This window comes from Ochotona curzoniae, unplaced genomic scaffold, assembly GCF_017591425.1.
Source record: "Ochotona curzoniae isolate NIBS_2020 unplaced genomic scaffold, NIBS_Ocur_1.0 contig_3255, whole genome shotgun sequence".
Classification (NCBI taxonomy): domain Eukaryota; kingdom Metazoa; phylum Chordata; class Mammalia; order Lagomorpha; family Ochotonidae; genus Ochotona; species Ochotona curzoniae.
This window is the reverse complement of record NW_024465777.1, coordinates 2,686,198-2,706,411: the sequence shown is the minus strand read 5'-3', so window position 1 is coordinate 2,706,411 and position 20,214 is coordinate 2,686,198.

The following is a 20,214-nucleotide window of genomic DNA, read 5'->3' as shown; positions in this document are numbered from 1 at the left end:
TGTGCGCTGGGCCATCACAGCGTGGGTGAGGAAAAACCCTGCCTGCCCCAGAGGCCTGGGCCTTAGAACAAGCCTGTCTGGGCCTGCCCACCCCTAATCTCACCACAGAATCAGGGAACCGACTGAACCCCCAAATTCCAGGAGAGCTCAGCCCGGAGCCCAGAGCCATGAGACACCTCAGCTTGAATACAGAGGCTCCTGCAGTGGGCTCCCTGGCCTCGGCCCAGCCCTTGTCTGACAGAAAAACCGAGTCCAGGAACCTCGTGTTGGTGTTGAAGGCGGCAGGTGCACGGATTGCCTACCTGGTTCTCCCTTGGTTTGGCCCCTCTCCAGGCCCCAGGAGGGAGGGGCCACGGTGAGCCCTGCCCTCCTCGTGGGAGCTCCCTGGGTTGGGCCCAGGCCTTGAGGAGGCAGACTTGGAACAAAGGGTTTCTGAGGAGGAAGTGACAAAGGATTGTGGGTGTGGCTATTCAGCACCGGAAGGAGCCTGCAGGGGTTCCCGGAAGAACTGACACCTAAGCCACAGCCAGGGCACCCATCTGACTGTATCCACCCGATGAGGGGCTAGAGAGAGGGAAGGAACCACAGAGGAATAGGGCACACACGGTCATTTCCCAGGCACTCCACCCACCACATGGCACGGGGAAGAAATGGAAGCTCAGGTGGCTTGGCCAACCTGCCTGGAAGTTAGCAGTTTGCATCCGGGCCTCTGGGGTTTTCCTGGGACTCAGCCTGAGTCACCCCCAGCTCTCCTCCCCAGAGAAAAAGCTAGGCTCATCTCCCCATGGAAAAACTTTGCCAGGTTTGCCAGTGAATAAGAATCCTGAGGAGAAAGCATGTGGTGAGGGGACGAGAGAGGCGGAGGAGGGGACGGCTGCTTCTGAGTGCCTGGAAAGGCGGTGTCAGGAGCCCACGGCCTGTGCTGGTTCCTCCCAGGAGGCTGACCCATCTGAGGCACCGCTGTTGCCATGAGTCACAGCATGAGGCTGGCCAGATTGGCACAGATGGGGAAACACACGGAACGTGTGGCCTGGGCCTTCCTCACGGAGGCTGCTGGACAGCATCTCCAGGGACAGGACTGCGATCTTAGTGGAATGACCGCACGGCCCATTCTCCCTGGTCAGCCTAGAGTGACAAGGACAGCAGCCACATTACTGGGCACTCACCGGGATCTGATCCGCATTTATTTATAACTTTGTATTGTTTTTAAAGATTTATTTTTATTTCAAGGCAGATTTACAGAGCGAGAAGGAGACAAAGGGAGAGCTCCTCCATCCACTGGTTCACTCCCCAGATGGCAACAAGCCAGTCTGAAACCAGGAGCCAAGAGCTTCCTCTAGGTTCCCCACACATGGATAGGAGCCCAATGATGTGGGCCAGTTTTCACTGCTCTTCCAGGCCCTCAGCAGGATGCTGGATGGGAAGTGGAGAAGCCTGGATTTGAACTAGTGCCCACATGGGATGCTGACATGATAGGCTTAATCTATCTCTGCTTAATCTACTATGCCATAGCATCCCCATATATACATATAGATATAGATATAGATAGATATTATTTTAAGATTTATTTATTTGAAAGCCAGAGTTATAGAAATAGAGGGGAGAGAGAGAGAGTTTTTCTATCTGCTGATTCACTTCCCAAATGGCTGCAATGGCAGGGCTGGGTCAAGCCAAAGCCCTGAGCTAGGAGCTTCATTTGGATTTCCTAAGTGAGTGGCAAAGGTTCAAGTACTTAGGCCGTGTTCCACTGCTTTTCCAGGTGCATTTGCTGGAAGCTGGATGAGAAATGGAGCAGCCAGTGCTCGAACGTGCTCACATGGGACACCGGTACTATGGGTGCTGGCTTTAAACCACTGCACCGCAATGCTGACCTATATTCATTTTCTTTTATTTGAAAAGCAGAGACAGAAAAAAATCTTTGTCTTGATGGTTCACTTCCCAAATGTTTGGAATAGCCAGGGCTGGCTGTTCCAGAGGCCAAGAACTTCATCAGGTCCCTTGAGTGAGTGGCACAGACCCAAGTAATTGGGACACCACCTGCTCCCTCATAGGGTGTGTCCTAGGAGGAAATGACTCGGGAGCCAAGCCAGGCCTCAAACCGGAGACATGGGCACCCTGAGCTGCGGCTTGGCTGCGTTACTCAAAACCTGCTCCTCGTCCGCTCATTTGCTTAAAATTTTTCATTGGTTGATTGATTTGGAAGAGAAACACAGAGAAAGCATGAGATATGTTCCATCTCCCTCTTCAAAAGGCCACAGCACCCCAACCTGGGCCAGGCCATGGCCAGGAGCTACAAACTTGGTTCAAATCTCCCCTGTGGTTGGCCGCTGATGGTCCCTCGACATGAGCCCAGGGAAGTAGTCCAGGAAACTGGGCTCAGGAGCGGAGCTGTGGGTCCAAGCTAGGTACTCCAGTGCAAGAGGCTGCATTCCCAATGCTGTCTTCACCACTGTTCCACCTGCCCATTCCTTGCTTCGCTTTGCAAACCCAGGGAGCTCTGTTCCTGCGCCAGGTGGGCAGCCGCCACTGGTGACCTCCTGGGCCAGAGAAGGTGATGTGTCTCCTGAGGGAGCCCCAGGCGGCGTCCTGCACATTCCCCAGCAAGGACACGGTATCTGTGATAAGTGAGGCCGAGACGCCCACCTGTCCCCAGGGAGCCACACCTGCCTGGGAGAGCGTTAGGTAACCAACTGTGACCCACCCACCTTCCCTGGGCAATTTGTGCAATCCCCCACCCCCCATTTACCCACGTGAGTCACTGCTACCCATGGGGAACCTGAGGACCATCCCAGCAGATCTAGAAACCTCCGGGGACAGCCCAGTGCAGACCATCAGATCCAAAGTGCCCAGCCTCAGGAACAGGCTCCAGCAGACACTCCTATGTCTACCCAGGGTGGAGACAATTGAAGGCCCAGGACATGGGTGAAAAATCACTGCAGAAGTAATTGCCTGAGACCTTTAGAAATGGCAGGGCTAGTTAATTTACCCAAGGTTACACAGCCAGTACTGGAAAGGTGGAATAGATCCACATAGGGGCAGACTCCAGAGACCCTCATCTGTCCTTGGATTCAGACACATTTGTATCTACTTGCTGGATGGGGTTGGGGGAAGGGAGATCAGGAAGCCACTGGGATGGGGGTGTTGTGGAGGCATTAACTTCCTGTTTTTCCACATATCAATTCATCCCTTGCCCCTCCCTCTGCCACATGTATTACTTTTATATTTGGGGGAGAATAAAAATATGTATTCTTTAGCACAGTGTTCCAGTTATATAATGTTCAGCAAAAAAGATTCTAAGGGTGGGGACCAAGTGTTTGGCAAAGTGATTGAACCTCTGCTTGGGATGCCCACAGGATGTCCTGGGTTCCAGTTCCACTTCAGGTTCCTGTTCTAGCTTTCTTCTAAGGTGCGTCCTGGGAAGCAGCAGCGGTATCACAACTACTTGGGTCATGGTCACCTGTGTGGAACACCTGCCTGGATGGAGTTTCTGGCTTCTGGCTGTGGCCTGGCACATGTCTGGCTATTGTGGGCAATTGTGGTGTGAACCAGCAGATGAAGACCTTCTGTCTGCCTTTTTCATCTCTCTGCCTTCCAAATAGGTTAAAAAAAGAAAAAAGAAACAGAAAAAAAAAATCCCCAGAGACAGATCTAGAAGAAGCTCCTGGCTCCTGGTTTGGGCCAGCAGATGACCGATCTTTCTATCTCCACCTTCACCTCCATCTCTTTTTCAAGTAAATTTAAAAATATTTATTAAAAAAGTGATTTAAAACCAGGATGAAATGCTATCATATATTTATTAGCAGGGTTACAAAGACAGAACACCAGATATTGGCAAGGCCATGAAGCAACTGGAAGGGTTGCTCCTCCGGGTGGAGTGGTAAAATGATACATTGTTGATGATGAAGTGATACAGCTACTTTGAAACAAGATCTGGTTTTTATCAAATGAGGCATGCATCAAACCTATGACTCAGTCATTCTCCTGAGGGTTTACTCAAGAGAAATAAAATCACACCGTCACAAAACGGCTCACAGAAAACCTTGTAGCATCTTTTTCTAACAGCCCCAAACCTGAAACAACCCAGGTGGAATCAGTGGGAGACTGGATCTGCACACTGCAGTGTGTCCTAACCAAAGAGCGCAACGCAGTAACAAGGAGGAATAGACATATCAACATAGCTTGGATAAATCAGAAAACATTGCACGAAGTGAAAGAAGTCTGTATAATGTGTGATTACAGTTACATGAATTTTTATCTGTTTTTTTCAGGATTTATTTTCTTATTTGAAAGGTAGAGAGACAGAAAAAGATCCTCCATCTCCTGGCTCACTTCCCAGATGGCCACAGTAGCCAGGACTGTGTCAAACCAGAATCAGGAGCCTGGAACTCCATCTCCCTTGCTGCGTAGAAGGGATCTAAGTACCTGGGCCATCTGCTGCTTTCACAGGTTAACCAGCAGGAAGGTGGATCCAAAGTGGAGCAGCCAGGGTTCAAATCGGCACTCCAGTGTGGGAGGCTGGAGTTGCAAAGAGAAGCTTACCCTGTTGTGTCACAATACCAGCCTCTGTATAAACTTTCAGAAAAGGGAAAAAAAGTTTGTCATACAAAAATGTCAGAAGAGTGGGTTACTTAGGGAGAGGTGGCAGAGAGTGGCGACTGGGAAGGGGGACTTAAGCGAACTTTCTGGGAGGTATGAGTGTCCCATGCTTTGGTTGATTTTGAGGTCACAGCGTACATGTATCTATCAAGACTTGATAGGGCCCAGTGTGGTAGCCTAGCACTTAAGTCCTTGCCTTGCATACCTGGGATCCCATATGGGTGCCAGTTTGTGTCAGCCCCACTTCCCATTCAGCTCCCTGCTTATAGCCTGGGAAAGAGGCGAAGGATGGCCCAAAGCCTTGGGACCCTGCACACACGTAGGAGACCCAAAAGAAGTTCCTGGCTCCTGGCTTCAGGTTGGCTCAGGTCTGGCTGCTGTGGTCACTTGGGGAGAGAATAATCAGATGGAAGATCTTCCTCTCTTTCTCTCCTCCTCTCTGTATATATGACTTTCCAATAAAAATAAAAAATAAAAAATAAATCTTAAAAAGTTTTTTTTAAGAAGACTTAATAATTATGCAGTTAAGATTGGTGCATTCCATCATATATACATCTTACATCACAAGGAAAACATGAGAACATGTCTCAGTCTTGTTAATGCTGTACATGCTGAAGTCTTTAGGGAGAAATGCATTAAGCTCTGACATTTCCTCTGACATATGTGCTGGAGTGCGGAGTCTCCCCGACCAGATTCCTCTAGTATCCAGTTGCTGGAGGGGGTGAGCCTGCTGCCCACCATCCAGCCTTCTGGAGAATGAGAAACAAACAGACAGACAGGGGTTCTATCTAAGCAGTTCCGAATTATTTGGGAAGTACAAATTCTTATATAGGGTAACGAATAGCCTCAGGCCAGGAATTCTAGGATCTCCAGGAGGGGAAATCTAGAAGTCAATTGTCACCTGCACAACTGTGGAAGCCACCTCCCAAAGGCCAGGGGTAGGTGAGCGAAATGGCGCTGGCCAATCAGTCTTTCTTTGAAACAACTTGACCTCTGCCCTGGTTCACGCCCAGGGCTCTGTTCGTGGCTGCCATCTTGCTCACCATGTGTAACCAACCCAGTGACCTTGATTGTTTGTCGCCATCTTGTTGACTTAGTGACCTGTTTGCTCCTGAGCCCCGCACTGGAGTTGATGCACTCATGAGTGGATAGAGAAAAGGCCACACATTTGGCCATGGCTAAGCTTGAGGGCGATCCCAAAAGTATGCTTTCCAGTTTGGCCCCAGAGTTGAAAATATTGGTGGTCCAATGGCAAGTGAAAAAAAGCCTACTCACTCTACTGAAAACATAGGGTTGCATGAAGAAGCAGCCTCTTGTGAAGAAGACACAGTGTGTGGTCTCCTTTTCTTAAAGGACCAGGCAGGGATGATGAAGTGATGAGAACAGAGGCCAGCGGGTGGCCTGGCTGGGGCAGGGCAGGGTGTCAGGGGCGCCCTGCATCTCGGAGCTGATGGTGGCGCTCAGCCTTGACAGTTCAGGGTGTTTTCGTGCATCCCCCACATGCTGCAACACTCTGTTGGACAGACAGGCATCCTACTGCATATAGCAAATTTCCATCCTGGCCACACTGCTTTCTTCCAAGCAGGGGATGACTGCACACCTGTCCTGCTCCCTGACCTTACCACCTTGACGCTGAATGCTTGCATCCTCCCAGGTTCTATCAGACATAACAGAGCAGAGTAGCCTGAAAAGGAAAGACCCAGTTTGAGATGTGGATTCAGGCTCGGGCTTTGTACTGGTAGAGACCAGTTCTCCATGTGACCGCCACTGGCTTCAGCACTCTTTACCTTCCAGTGCCACCATGACCATCCTGGCTGGGCAACAAGAAGGGGTTTGGGCCCAGCTCAGTGCCCTGCCCTGGACCACTCCATTAACTCCAACTCTCTGAGCCTCAAGGCTCCTGTTTACAGAGCAGAGGCGACCTGCTGTGATGACGCCAACTCTGGACCCCGCAGCCTGAAGAGCCTTGGGGATTGCTGAACATCTTCTTCCAAAACTCTCCAAAGCCACTGCGGGGAAAGCAGGTGTAGCTTACATGTCTTGGGGTGCAGGAGTCAAGAGCTGCGAGGCCCTGGGCTCCCCCCAGGTGCAGTAACAGCCCCTTACGTCCCCAGATACCTGTTCAGTGTCCCAGCTGGCACAGTCCAGCACCTACTCTAGACACTAAGCCTGTGATTATCCCTCAAATAGCAACTGGTCTCCCAGAAACAGTCTTCAACCACTGCTGTTGCCCAGAAGTGCTGCTCCCGGGACCCACAAGGTCAGGGCTCCTTCAGGGTCTCAGGCCAACATTGGAGAGCTGGTGCCTGGGCAGAAAGGGGGCCTTGGTGGGCAGAGGTGTCTGCTACGCCCAGAGTCCCCAGGATGGGCTCAGCCCAAGGCCCAAGCCAGGATGGTTTTCCCTGGTCCAGTGGGGGAGTGTGTGCCAAGACAGGCCAGGCAGTCTGCAACCCAGGCACCTCAGATGGGCATCCCTGGCCCAGCCCAGGCTGCTGAGACAAAGCACAGCTCACTCCTTCCCCTACAGGAACAGGGTGCTTAGGGCCAAGTGAACACTCAGTAAATATGCATGAGAGGATGTGGTTGCTAAGGGCTTGATTGCTAACCAGCAAGCTAAAGCACAGTATTCTGTGTTTTGTTTTGTTTTTAAGATATATTTTTTGTTATTGGGAAGTCAGATTTACAGAGAGAAGGTAGAAAGTTCTGTCTGTTGGTTCACTCCGCAAGTGGTTGCAATGGTTGGAAGAAGGTGGTATGAGTCTGCCCATTTTCCAGATGAGAAGACTGAGACCCAGATTAATTAAGTTGCCTGTTAGTCCAAAGTGCTTAGAGCTGGGATTTGAACTCTAGATGCTCTCTCCCCCAAAGTCCTATTCCGACAACCCACCCTTCTATGCAACCCTGAAAGCCACACAACTGTGCCTCATGGAGAAAGTGCCATGAGGGATACCGCTGGCTGGCCTAAGCAGGACAGATGGGTACCAACATATTGGGGTACGCAGGCAGGAAGGAGGCTGGTACGAGTCGAAAGCAAGGCATGCCTGCCCCCAGCCCAAGGCTCTTGAGAACTATGCACAGCTGCCACAGCAGGCCTGCCTGGGTTCCGATCTCAGCATTCCCACAAACCAGCTATGCAGTGTGGGGTACGTGGTTAGTTCACGTGGTAACATGGGGGGTGATGGTGTAGCACATGGCAGTCCATCTCACAGGGTCAAAGTGAAGACCCAGCCAGCGCCAGTGCACAGAGCCACGCCCAGGAAACTGTGTGCGTGACCTGAGCGCCTGGATTCCAGCCGGCATTGAGCAACGTACCCGAGGCACTTCAGTTTTACTCCATGCAAAGCGGCTCTGCTGAGTTGCAAGTTGACACTGTACCCTGGCTTTCGGAAGGGCGGATACGGCACACAGCCCCGAAGAACGTGCTGGTTTTGTGGGCAAAGCTGGGGCTGTCATTCCCTAGGTTGCACAAGGCCCTTATCTTCTCTGCCCCTCCAGGATCGAGGGGGCCCCCCATCCCCCAGGAGAACACATCCATTCAGGCCGGACCTGCAGGGAGGTCTGGGAACAGCTCAGCCCCCTGGCAGTCAGGAATTTGGAAATGAAGTGAAATGAGACATCCAAGTTTGGGTTGTGGGTCCAACAAGCACTCATCTTCCCCTGTTGACTGCTTTCCTCATTTAAAAGGGTTCTCTAGCCTTGATTTTCTTTAAATGGAAAGTGTATTTGTAGATTATCTCTGCTTTTAAAAACTATTTATGTGTTTGAAAGGCAGGGTTGGAAGGAAAGTTAGCCGTGACTCCAGCTAACACATTCGTAGGCAACACTATCATTTCAGGAGGCGGCTTAACCCACTGAACTACCACCCCAGTTCCAAATTATGTCTGGTTTTAAAATAAGACTTTATTATAAGTACAAATTCAACGTTTTGCTGAATTCCTGTGAAAAATTGGTGCACGTATTTGGATGGGTAGGATGTGTGTGTGTGTATTATACATAGATACACATGAAGTATGTGTGTGTATATGTGTGTGTGCATACACTCACTTTTGAAAACAAAATCTTACAAGAGGGAGACTTCTGACACCCTATCAAAGCCTATCTTTTCTCAGTTTCCTACAGACACTTTAATGTTAACAATAAAAGCAGTGCATTAATAATTTCATTGTGCATTCAGTAAGTTATTAATGATAGCCACAGATATCTCATGGACACTGAGGATACAGAAGTGAACCCTATGGGGGCCAGGACTGTGTCACAGTGGGTAAAGCCACTGCCTGAACCACCAGCACCACCAGCATTTCATATGGGGCCAATTTGAGTCCCTGCTGCTTCACTTCCCAACCAGCTCCCTGCTAATGCCTTGGGAAAGCAGCAGAGGATGGCTCAGGTCCTTGGGATGCTATACCCGTGTGGGAGACCTGGAAGAAGCTCTTGGCCTCAGCCTGGCCCAGCTCTGGCAATTGAGACCATCTGAGACTGAATTTGTAGCCAGAAGATTTCTCTTTCCCTCTCTTTCCCTCTCTCTCTGTAATTCCAACACTAAAATAAATGAATAAATCTTAAAGGGGACGGGGAGAAAAGGTGGTGAGAAAAGCCTTCATTGAGGAGGTCTGAGTAATGGGCTGGGAGAGCTTTGCTGGATGCAGGAGCAGGCAGGAACTGTTGCAAAGGCCTTGGGATGCCTGCAGGGTCAGCCTGCTTTGGGTAGAGAATACAGGCCAGCGTGGCTGGAGCTGGGAGACTGAGGCACAGCTGGAGGGTCAGGCAGGGGTTGAGTCTTGGAATGCCCAGAGAGGGGCATGGATTGGGACTTTAAAATTCAGGCCTTGGTTCAAGCCAATTGAAAAACATGAGCACAGAGGTTGCCAGAAAGACCACCTTGGGAGCAAGGAACATGATTGCAGGAACCTGGTGGTCCACATCAGACTCATGGCTGTAGACACACAGGCCTGGAGAGAGTCAGACTTCGCTTGGAAGCCCACAGAGGCGAGGCCTGGGGCCTGGCAGGAGTCCCAGAGTTTTTGGCAGTAGTGGATGTTAAGCATTCGGCAATGGGAGAGCTCATTTGTAAACCATTTCAATAAGTAACACTGACTTTTACAAATTGCTACTGATTGATTAATTATTCGAGTGGCAGACATAGAGAGGAACATTCATCAAAATGCCCACACAGCTGAGACTAGGCAATGCCTGAAGCTGGAAGCCAGGAGTGCCATCCAGGTCTCCCAGCCCAGCAGGAACTCATCTAGCTGAGCCATCACCTCTATCTCCCAGGGTCCCGTCCGCAGTGGCAGGAAACTAGAGTCAAGAGTCGGGAACCAGGGAGGAAGTCCAGGTACCTCAGGTGTCCTAATTGGCAGTTTAGCTGGCCAGACGTTCACCCCTCATTTCTACATCTTAACTCCACAGTGCCCCAAATCAGTCCTGGGTTCCACTGCCCGGGGTGTTGCTGAAAATGCAGGCGTCACTATTGTACTATCTTCTGGGGCTCCTCAGCTGCTTCTTTGGGGAGCCCACACTACTGAATCATCCAACAAGTACGCAGGCAGGACCTTGTGGACTTGTTTGGCAGAATAGGAAAGGGCACAAGCACCTGGGGACATTGGGCGCTGCCATGGAAACCTCAGCTGTAAACACGGCTCCCACGCAGCCTGGAATTCTGCTTTAGCATGTACTTCCCGGCACTCAACACAACCTCCCCTTGTCATCTTGATTTTCACCGCTTTGGAGTGTGACATGACCTTGACTTGGAAACCAGAGAACGGCAGCTAATCACCTTTAATGATCACTGATAACACCAATAATTGCAGCTCCCATTGAACACTTACTACAGGCTGGGCCCTGAGCTGAGAGATCTGAACATACCATCCCCTGGATCCCGCCCAGGTGAGTGGGCCCTGGACTTCCCACCCTTCCTCCTGGACACCGTGGGGAGCAGATACCATCGGCTCTGCCTGGTGATTAAGCCTTTGAGGACTTTGTTACTATTTTCGTAATAAGGCAGTAGCTTTTGACCCACTTCCTGGCCCCAAACCAGCCTCCCAGCTACTCCCTCTCTAGGGAATTTGGTGTTTCCAGTGACAAAATCTGACCCAGGACCTCTGTCCTTCTGATAAGAACCAGCACAGGACAGTGGGTGCTGGTGGAGGCACAGGCGTAAGGAAGTCTGGGGGCATGTCAGGTTCAGGCCCACACTCACTAGACCCAGGAGCCTGCCTCCCCGTAGTGACATCGGGGCCTCTGTGACTGTTGCAGCTGGAATCTGACAACTGCTGTGTTGCACATGATGACGCCTCCACAGAAGGCTGGCAGCCACATGGTCATTTTCTTCCTCTCTCCCCCCACAGTCTTTCCCGCCCTCAGCCCAGCCCTAGAGCAGGCCCCGGGGGAAGGAAAGAGCTCTTACTTAGGAATACTGGCATGCAAGCACTTCATCTGGGGACATGTCTGATCATGTGTTCATTGGTTCCTCTGCCTGTTCATCCACACATGCATCGATCATTCTTCTATCCATCCATTTGTCTATAATCTATCCATCCACCCATCCATCCATCCTCCATCTATCCATCCATCCATCATCCATCCATCCATCCATCCATCTATCCATCCGTTTATCCATCCATCTATCCATCCTTCCATCCATCTGTTTATCCATCCATCCATCCATCCATCATCCATCCATCCATCCATCCATCCATCCACCTGCCCATCCATCCATCACCATTCATTTGTCTATCTCTATCCATCTACTCATCCATTCTGTAAACATCTATGTGCATGGCATACCTGTAACCAAGGGTGTTAGCAAGAGGGAGACAGGGGAAATAGTTTCCCTGCTTGACCTTGTGGTTCATAGCCTGATCCAAGACTCAAAGGCTGATCCAAGACTCAGAGGCCAGGGCACCCAGGACAAGGAATGCTGTGAGAGATTAGTTGACTTAGATTTTTGAATGAAGACATGTTGCTTGGGTATGAAGGGCCCCCTTTCACTTCTTGTTTTCTATTTGCTGGGTGCTCCCCTGATCCTGGACACAAGAATCCTGGTAAGCTGCTTCTTAGGGAGGCATTTCTCCAGGAAGCTGACCTGCTGCACAGTCTCCTTTGCCTGTCACATGGGAAGCTTTCCTTTAAGCAACTCCCACTTGAGGCTGATTATTTGGAGATACCCCACGTGAATGGACCCTTTGCATCTGCAGACACAGCTCAAGATCCTTGGCAATGACAGCGACAGAGGAGGGAGACACCGACTCTGCCTTCGCCAGCTCACCATGTAAGAAGGAGTAAATCGGCAAGATCACTGACCATGAGAGTCACTTTCAGGGTACCTGCTGTGTGCAACAGCTTCTGCTGAAGTGCCCAAGGCCAGCCTGGCCTCAGAGCCTATGCCAGCTCAGATCTCGGCTCTGCCAGTTTTTGTCTGCCTGGCCTCCTGGGAGTCCTTCCCATCTGTGAGTCCCAGTTCCATTCCTCTGTAATATGGGGGCAATACTGACACCTACTTCATCCAATTGTGTGAGAATCCAGGAAGGTAGACGAGCACAGCCCAAGATGCATGGGGTAGTGTATGTATGGCCTTTGGTTATTGCATTACTCTTTTATTTCTCTAAGTCTTCCTGGGAGATTCAGCAATAGGTAAGATTTAAGTCCTGCCACTAAGGGGCATGGAATGTCACAGGGGCGAGTGAGTGTGGACTTTGTCCTTGCCAATCGCCAGTGCTGGGAAATGCTGCCTGGCATTTCCACCTTTCCTTTACACAGCACTGGGAGGGAGGCTTGGTGATCCATTCCTCAGATGAGCAAGAAGAGGCTCCAGGAGTTCAGTTGACTCACTACACCTGCAAGGTGCGTGCAAGGTTAGGCTGGAACCGCAACCCTGGAGGGTTTTGTGGCAGCACCTATACTCAAGGGTCGGGCTGGAGGGACCCCAAGGACAGTATAAGTGTAGCCCTCCAGAACAGAGAGAGATGGCTTCGGATTGCTTGGGGAGGGCATTGCCTGAGTTCTATCTTATTTTCCTTCGAAGGTTTATTCATCTGAAAAGCAGAGTTACAGAGAAAGAGACTCAGAGATAGAGACAGAGAGACCTCTCGTCTCCTGGTTCACTTCCTAAATGAGCAAAACAGCTAGAGCTGGGTCAGGTTACAGTCAGGACCCAGGAGCTTCCTCTGGGTCTCCCACCTGGGTGGCAGGGATCTAAGGACTTGAGCCATCTTCTGTTATGTTTCCCAGGCACATTAACAGGGAACTTGATCATAAGTAGAGCATCTGGGATTCGAGCCGGTGTCCATATGTGAAGCTGGTGTCGTGGGCAGCAGTGTTTCACGTGGCTTGAATTGAGGCCCGAGACTTCAAGCCTAAATCCATGCCCCACTGCCCCATGATTTCCAAGACTCAGCCCCTGCCTGACCCTCCAGCTGTGCACCACTGTGCTGTGCCCTGAGCTCCACCTGGAAGGAAAGGCATCTCTCACATCATTGTATAGAAATTGCTAGTGGCGTCACATATACCTTACTAGGTGGGACACAAGGATTAGTCACTCCTCACGGGTACTGAGGATTTCTCTGCACACCCCTCCTAAAACTGTTCTGCACCTCAACTGTTGACATATGTCTTGTTAGAGTTATAAGCCAGTCTAGACTACCCCCCAAAAAAAGCCAAGTTCAAGCAAAATTATGCTTCAACACTATAAAATGCTAAATACTATAACGAAAATAGACACGAGACAGCTGAATAGCAATCTACAGCCATTTTAAAGTGTTTAGAATCCGGTTGTATATAAACTAAAATTGAAATGTCAATGAAGAAGTTGCAGGATGTATTAAAGAACTTGCATTTTTTTTTTTAACATGTTGGTTACTTAATACTAGGTTAACTAATTACATAACGTTATAAATTGTTACTGATGTAATGTCGGGGCTTTTAATTGATTGGGGTGATACTCTGCTGGCTCTAGTTTCAGACCAGAGATGGTCTCCCCAACAAGCCGTTGAACTTATCTGGACAATAAGATGCTGGACTCTATGCTTGGTATATGCTTGCAATGAAAGAATCTCATGTGAACTTGAACTGTGGTATTGCAACAAGGTGGAGGAACCCACCATGGGGGGAGGGACTGGGGAGGGGAGAGGGGAATCCCAGTACCTATAAAACTGTGTAACATAATGCAATGTAATTAATAAAAAAAAAAAAAAGAAAGAAATTGCTGGTGGTAACCAGGGGCCCGCTGGGCAGAAAGCACAGCTGGGTGAAAGCTTAAAGGAGAGGACAACATAGTTGGGGAGTTCCCCTTGGGTTCATACTATTTACAATACCTGAAAACCATTGCCGTCCAATGCATCATCTCATCAGTGACGATTCCCAGACCCTCTATTGGGCATGGAGGGTGCCAGGAAAGCTGAGACTGGATCAGGAAGGCTTTCCCTCTGCTCCCAGGAATCGGGACTCTGTCCTGTGAGAACCGTGCAGCTGTGGAGAGTGTCTGAACAGAGGGGAGCCCTGGCTTGCCAGTGGGGGACCCAGAGCCACAGCCACAGGGCACAGGATGGCTGGGGAGGGGGTGATTAGGAGACCACTGGACTCTTGGGGTTTCAGTTGCTTCTGCTGGTCTGGGGCTCTTGACCACAGAAATGACTGCTTTTCTTCAACCATGCAGACAAAAAATGTGTTTGAAGTTAGCATTTCCTTTTTTAAAAAAGATTTAATAATTTTTATTGGAAAGGTGGATATACAGAGAGGAGGAGAGACAGAGAGAAAGATCTTCTGTCCGATGGTTCACTCCCCAAGTGACCGCAATGGCTGGAGCTGAGCCAATCCGAAGCCAGGAGCCAGGAGCCCTTCCAGGTCTCCCATGCAGGTGCAGGGTCCCAAGGCTTTGGTTCATCCTCTACTGCTTTCCCAGGCCACAAGCAGGGAGCTGGATGGGAAGCAGAGCTGCCGGGATTAGAACTGGCAATCATATGGGATCCTGGCACGTGCAAGTCGAAGACCTTAACCACTATGCTATCATGTCAGACCCCGAAGTTAGCATTTCCATAGAGGCTGCCTCTGATTAACTGTCCTAGAACTTGTGATTTTCTCCTTTGGAGCTCTTCTCACGCTGCACCTATAAAATCAACAGTGTAGAATGAGTGGCTATTTGCTCCCAGGGTTAGAAGCTCTGGGTGAAAGGCTCTTATCTGTTTAGTTCAACAGCATAGAGGAGGCCTGGCATGGAAGAGAGCATATGACACTTTTTCACGAATAAATGAATCGATCAATCAAAATGAAGTTCAGCCCAGACGCTTTCTAGATAACAAAATCAAGGTCCAGAAGGAATTCATGCAACTCAATTTGACAACTGTATCTTGATCAGTCAGTCTAGCGAGTACACCGCATAGGAACACACGAAGTCCCTGCCTTCACAGGGCTTCTAGAAAGGTGAATAGTGAGTGAGCAAGCAGATAGCCGAGAAGACCGGCGGGTACAGGTGGTGTGTGAGATTCCCCTAAGCACAATCTGGATGGCCACAGATGACTCACTTCCTCACCCCCACGCATCACCTCCTCCATGTACTGTGGAGGTGTTGGATGAATGAGCACACCATTGCAACGCTCAGACACTCCTTCCCAAACAGCATCGCACGTATGGAGCTCTGGGGCTGAGAAATTTGAAGCCACCAAGAATGTTCGTAGAACACACATCTAATTTTGGAAATTTAGGGACGCTAAGAAAAAAAGCCCCCAGGGGTTGGTACTGGGATGCAGTGGGTTAGGACCAGTGGGGAACCCACATTCCACATCGGAGTGCTGGTTAGCGTATGGGCACCCTCTGCTTCCAATCCAGCTTCCTTCCAACGCATCCTGGGAGGCGGCAGATGATGGTCCGAGGCCTTGGGACCCTGCACTCGCAGGGGAAGCCTAGATGGAGTTCCAGGATCCTGGCTTCAGCCTGGCCCAGTCCAGGACTGTGCAGTCATTTGAGGAGTGAACCAGTGAATGAAAGATTTTTTTTTTCCTCTCTTATTTTTTCCCTGATGCTCTGCTTCTCATGTAGATAAAAATAAATATATTAAAAATGTGTTCATGAAAATATTCACAAAAGCAACGTCTATAAGAGTAAAAATCTATTTAAAAATCAAGCGAAGAAGCAAGCAAGTGAGCGGGCCCACAGCCGACATCATTCCAAAGGCCAAACTCTGCAGGTGAGGCGGAGACCCCTGGTAGCTCCCGGTTCTCATCGTTGCTTTCATCCACGTTTCCTTGGTTATTCCTGAGCTGAAATACCCTTTCATGTCTCTCCTGGTCGTCTGGATCCCTGCAGACATGAAATGCTGTTCATGGTTTTATTTTTCCTGACTTCCTCCTCATTTCATTCAGAAGGAAACTAAGGCAGATAAATCACATAATCTGTCCAAAGGCAGAAAATACAAAAAATCTTCTATGCAGGGTACCCTGCTCCAAGCAGACGCTCCACGTTTGCTTGCTGACTGAATGAAACCAGCAGAGAACAACCTGGAAGGAGCGGTCTCATGGCCCAGGAGAGAAGGGAAATCAACCAGCCTTGACGGGTATTGAGCCCGGCTCTGCCCTCTGCTACTCCCTGGTAGGTGGTTGTGTGGTCTTCAGCGAGCACTGCGCTTCTCTCCTTGTGGAAGTACAAGAATCTCCACGCCCAGAGGACTCAGGGCAGCGACCGCAGGACTCGGGAGTCTTCTTCCCTCCTTGCCCCTTCCTGGGGGACGTGAACCAGCTCGGTGCACAACGGTGGGTGGGAGAGGCCGAACGGAACAGGCACGGAGGGTGCTGCGACTGGAATGCATACCATAAGATTCACATCCACGAGCTAGAAACCTGTTGGGAGATAAGAGCGAGACCCCACCCCCTCGTGCATGCGCACCGATGTCACCACCGTGGGCCTGGGTAAGTGTTGGAATCAAAGGGAGCTTGTTGCTCTCTGGCTCTCTTGCCATGCAACGCCTCCTGTCCTGTTGTGAGGCCGCAGGAGGGCTCTCACCAGATGTGACCGCTTGTCCTTGGACAAGGAACAACTCCTTCAGAAACTCCTCAGTCTGCGGCGTTCAGTTTGCAGCAGTACAAAATTGACTAAGGTAGCTAGAACAGTTAACTCAATCATGCTTCCCCAAAATGTCCAATCCTAACTCTCTGAATCTGGGAATTTCTTACCTGATATGCTAAAAGGGAATTTTGCAGATGTGATTAAGTTAAGGGTCCCGAGTTGGGAGATGAGCCCCGTGGATCCGGGGTGATCACAAGCGAGGATTCAGCTCCAGTTGTTGCGGTCAGTCGGGCAGTGAACGGCAGGTGGACGATCTCTCTTCTCTCTGGAATGCTGCTCTTCAAATAAAAATAAAACTTCAAAAACAAAGAGGAGCTATTATCATTTCTCTACTACCAAGCTCAGTTCTCTCCAACCTTTAGAAAGTTTGATTATCTGCACTGATTTCCTCTCGCCACGGTGATGAAGTGGCCCAACCTTCCCCGGCACCTCCGTTATGATTCGCCGCCCTCCCCGCCTGGCTCTGAGGTTGGAGCTTCCTGACTGTGTGAAGCCACAAGCAACACAGACCGAGGGCTACGGTGGCCTCTATTTAACTTCCTGTCAAAATGTGAGACCTGTGAGAAAGGGTTAGCCTTCTGCTTTCATAGATGGATGAATCCAGTCATTGACTAATGAATGAATGTCCTCATGGGCACCTCGAGGGCAGCTTTACTCTAAAAGCCAGTTTAGCTTGGTCCCTCCCGTGTTCCACGTCTATTACTGTGTGAGGTGCTGCAGCTGCTCCAGACTCTGCCAGCAGAAGGCCATCACCAGATGCGGCCCCTTGGCCTTGGCCCAGAGTGCTGAACCAGTCTGTCGTCTTGTGTTATGGTCAACGGAATAAGACCCGGGAGCTAGGCGGAAGGCTGCTACCGGAAGTAGACCCTTAACTGGGCCTTGAAGAATGTACAGGGATTGGAGAGACCAAGAGAGGCCATTATAAGGTAACCAAGAGTTCCAGAAGGTGACTGGGCACTTGTCACCCCTGCTAGGGCGGGAACCACAGACAGTATTCAAAGATGGTGCTGGGGCCCACAGTGTGGCATAGCATGTTAAGCCACTGCATGCTGGTATCCCATGTGGGAGTGACAGTTTGAGTCCCAGCTCCTCTGCTTCTAATTTTATTTCCTCTAATGTCCCTGGGAAGGCAACAGATGGTGGCACAAGCACCTCAGTCCCTACTACCTACATGCTGGGCCAGCCTGGCATTTGTAATCAGTTGGGGAGTGAATCAGTGGATGGGAGCTCTTTTTTTCTGTCTCTCCCACTCTCTGTGTCACTCTGCTTTTCAAATAAGTGAAATAAAATCTTAGAAACAAAACAAGCAAATGAAAATAACAAAACAAAGCCAAACCCTCCATCCTGGGAGAACTTAGGCTCCCATAAGAAAAATCTTGAAGTTTCCTAAACCTACACGGGGGAAGGAAAGGAAGGGTGAGGTGACAGAACAGTAAGTCATAACCGCAGAGAAAGTCATCCTACTCCTTAGTTATCAAAAGAATGAAGATTTGAACAAGATGCGAATGTTTGTTTACCAAAGCAGTCCAGATTAGAGCAACAGATAACACCCAGTATCAAGGACGTGGTGACACCTGCCTCCCATTTAGGGCTAGTGGGAGCGGAAGTTAGCAAGTCCTTTTGGGAAAAGGGCTGGGCAGTGAGTAACAGAAGCCCTGGTGGGCTTGCATCCTTTGCCCCTGTGTATCCCCTGCAAAGATGCCCACCCACGGAAGTGCCAGGGGCACCACCTCCCCATTCAGTGTGTGAGCCCCTGAGGGCAGCCTTGCTCACTCAGTGCAGTAACAACCAAACCTTCCTAAAGGGCAGTGGGACGTAAATGATGGTATTTCTTCATAATCATGTGACAAACAACACATCTAATGAAACAAGGATAATATGCACTTTGCATTTCTTTGACTATTTCATATCAATAAGCAAAATCAAACAGGACACAAAATTGTACCACACAAAGGGCAGCAGTCACACACACACACACACACACACAGCACCGCTGCTGGCATTGGGGCACAGCCTGTAAAGCTGCCACCTTTGGTGCCAGAATATCGTACGGGCACAGGTTTGAGTCCTGGTTGCTCCACTTCAGACCCAGCTTCCCGCTAATGCTTCTGAGAAAGCAATGGAGGGTGGCCCAGGTGCTTCGGCACCTGCACCTACATGCAAGAAGAATCTCCTAGCCTCTGTCTTCTACCTGGTCAAATTCTGGCTATTGCAGCCTTTTGGGGAGTGAAATAAAAGAGATGGAAGCCCTCTCTCTGTTTGTCTTTTCCTCTTTTTATAACTCCAGCTTTCAAATAAATAAAATAAATTTTTAAAACCAAGACTTTTTATAATTGTGGTTAAAAAGAAGCCATAAACTTATTCTTTTAACCACATTATGTGTATTTTTTTAAAGATGTATTTATTTTCCTTGGGAACTCATATTTACTGAGAGAAGGAGAGACAGAGAGAATGATCTTCTATCTACTGGTTCACTTCCCAAGTGGCTGCCATGGCTGGCACTGAGCTGATCTGAAGCCAGGAGCCAGGAGCTTCTTCTGGATCTCCCACATGGGTACTGGGTCCCAAGGCCTTGGGATGTTCTCTACCGCTTTCCCAGGCCACAAGCAGGGAGCTGGATGGGAAGTGGAGCAGCCGCTACGAGCCAGTACCCATATGAGATTCCAGCAAAAACAAGACAAGGACTTTAGCCACTAGTCATTTTTAAAAACTTATCTGCTTATTTACTTATTTGAAAGTAAAAGAAAGCGGGACAGAGATAGAGAGCAGTTCCATCCACTGGTTCACTCCCCAAATGCCCTCAATGCCTGGGCTGCATCTTGGAGTCAGGACTCGGCCCAGCTCTCCTGGCAACCATGGGAACCCAAGTCCGTGAGCCATGCTGCTGCCCTCCAGGGCACACAGGCCAGAGGTGAAGGCCAGACTCAGAACAGGATAACCAACTCAGGCACTCCAACATCTTAACCACTATGCGAAGTACCTGCTACCCTCCTAACCACTTTTAAATGTGAGATGCAGAGAAAGAGGGAGAGACACAGGTCTTTCATCCATTGAGTCACGCCCCTACTGGCCACGACAATCCAGGTCTGTGCCAGGCCACAGCCAAAAGCCAAGAGCTCCATCCAGGACACCCACATAGGTTGCAGGGGACAAGCACTTGGACCCTCTTCTGCTGCCTTCCCAGGAGCGTTGGCAAGGAGCTGGGTCTCAAGTGGCGCAGCCAGAACTTGTACTGGCAGTTCTGACGTGGGACAGCAGCATTACAAGTCATGGGTTAACCTGCTGTGCCACCACACTGCCCCCAGCCATGCTGATGGGTACAGCAGAGTACTAGTAACCATACGTGCATCACACACATTTTGGGGTCTCAAGAATGGCTAGAATGTTCTTCCCTTGTAGGATTCAAAATCTGTAACCCAGTGAACAATTCCTCTTCGCCTGCAACCTCTGGCAAGCAGCCCTCCACTTTGCTGTTCTATGAATTTGACTACACTAGATACACCATTCAAGATTTCAATGGGTTCATGGAAAAAGAAACTAAAAGCTAGGTTTGTTTTAGTGTCA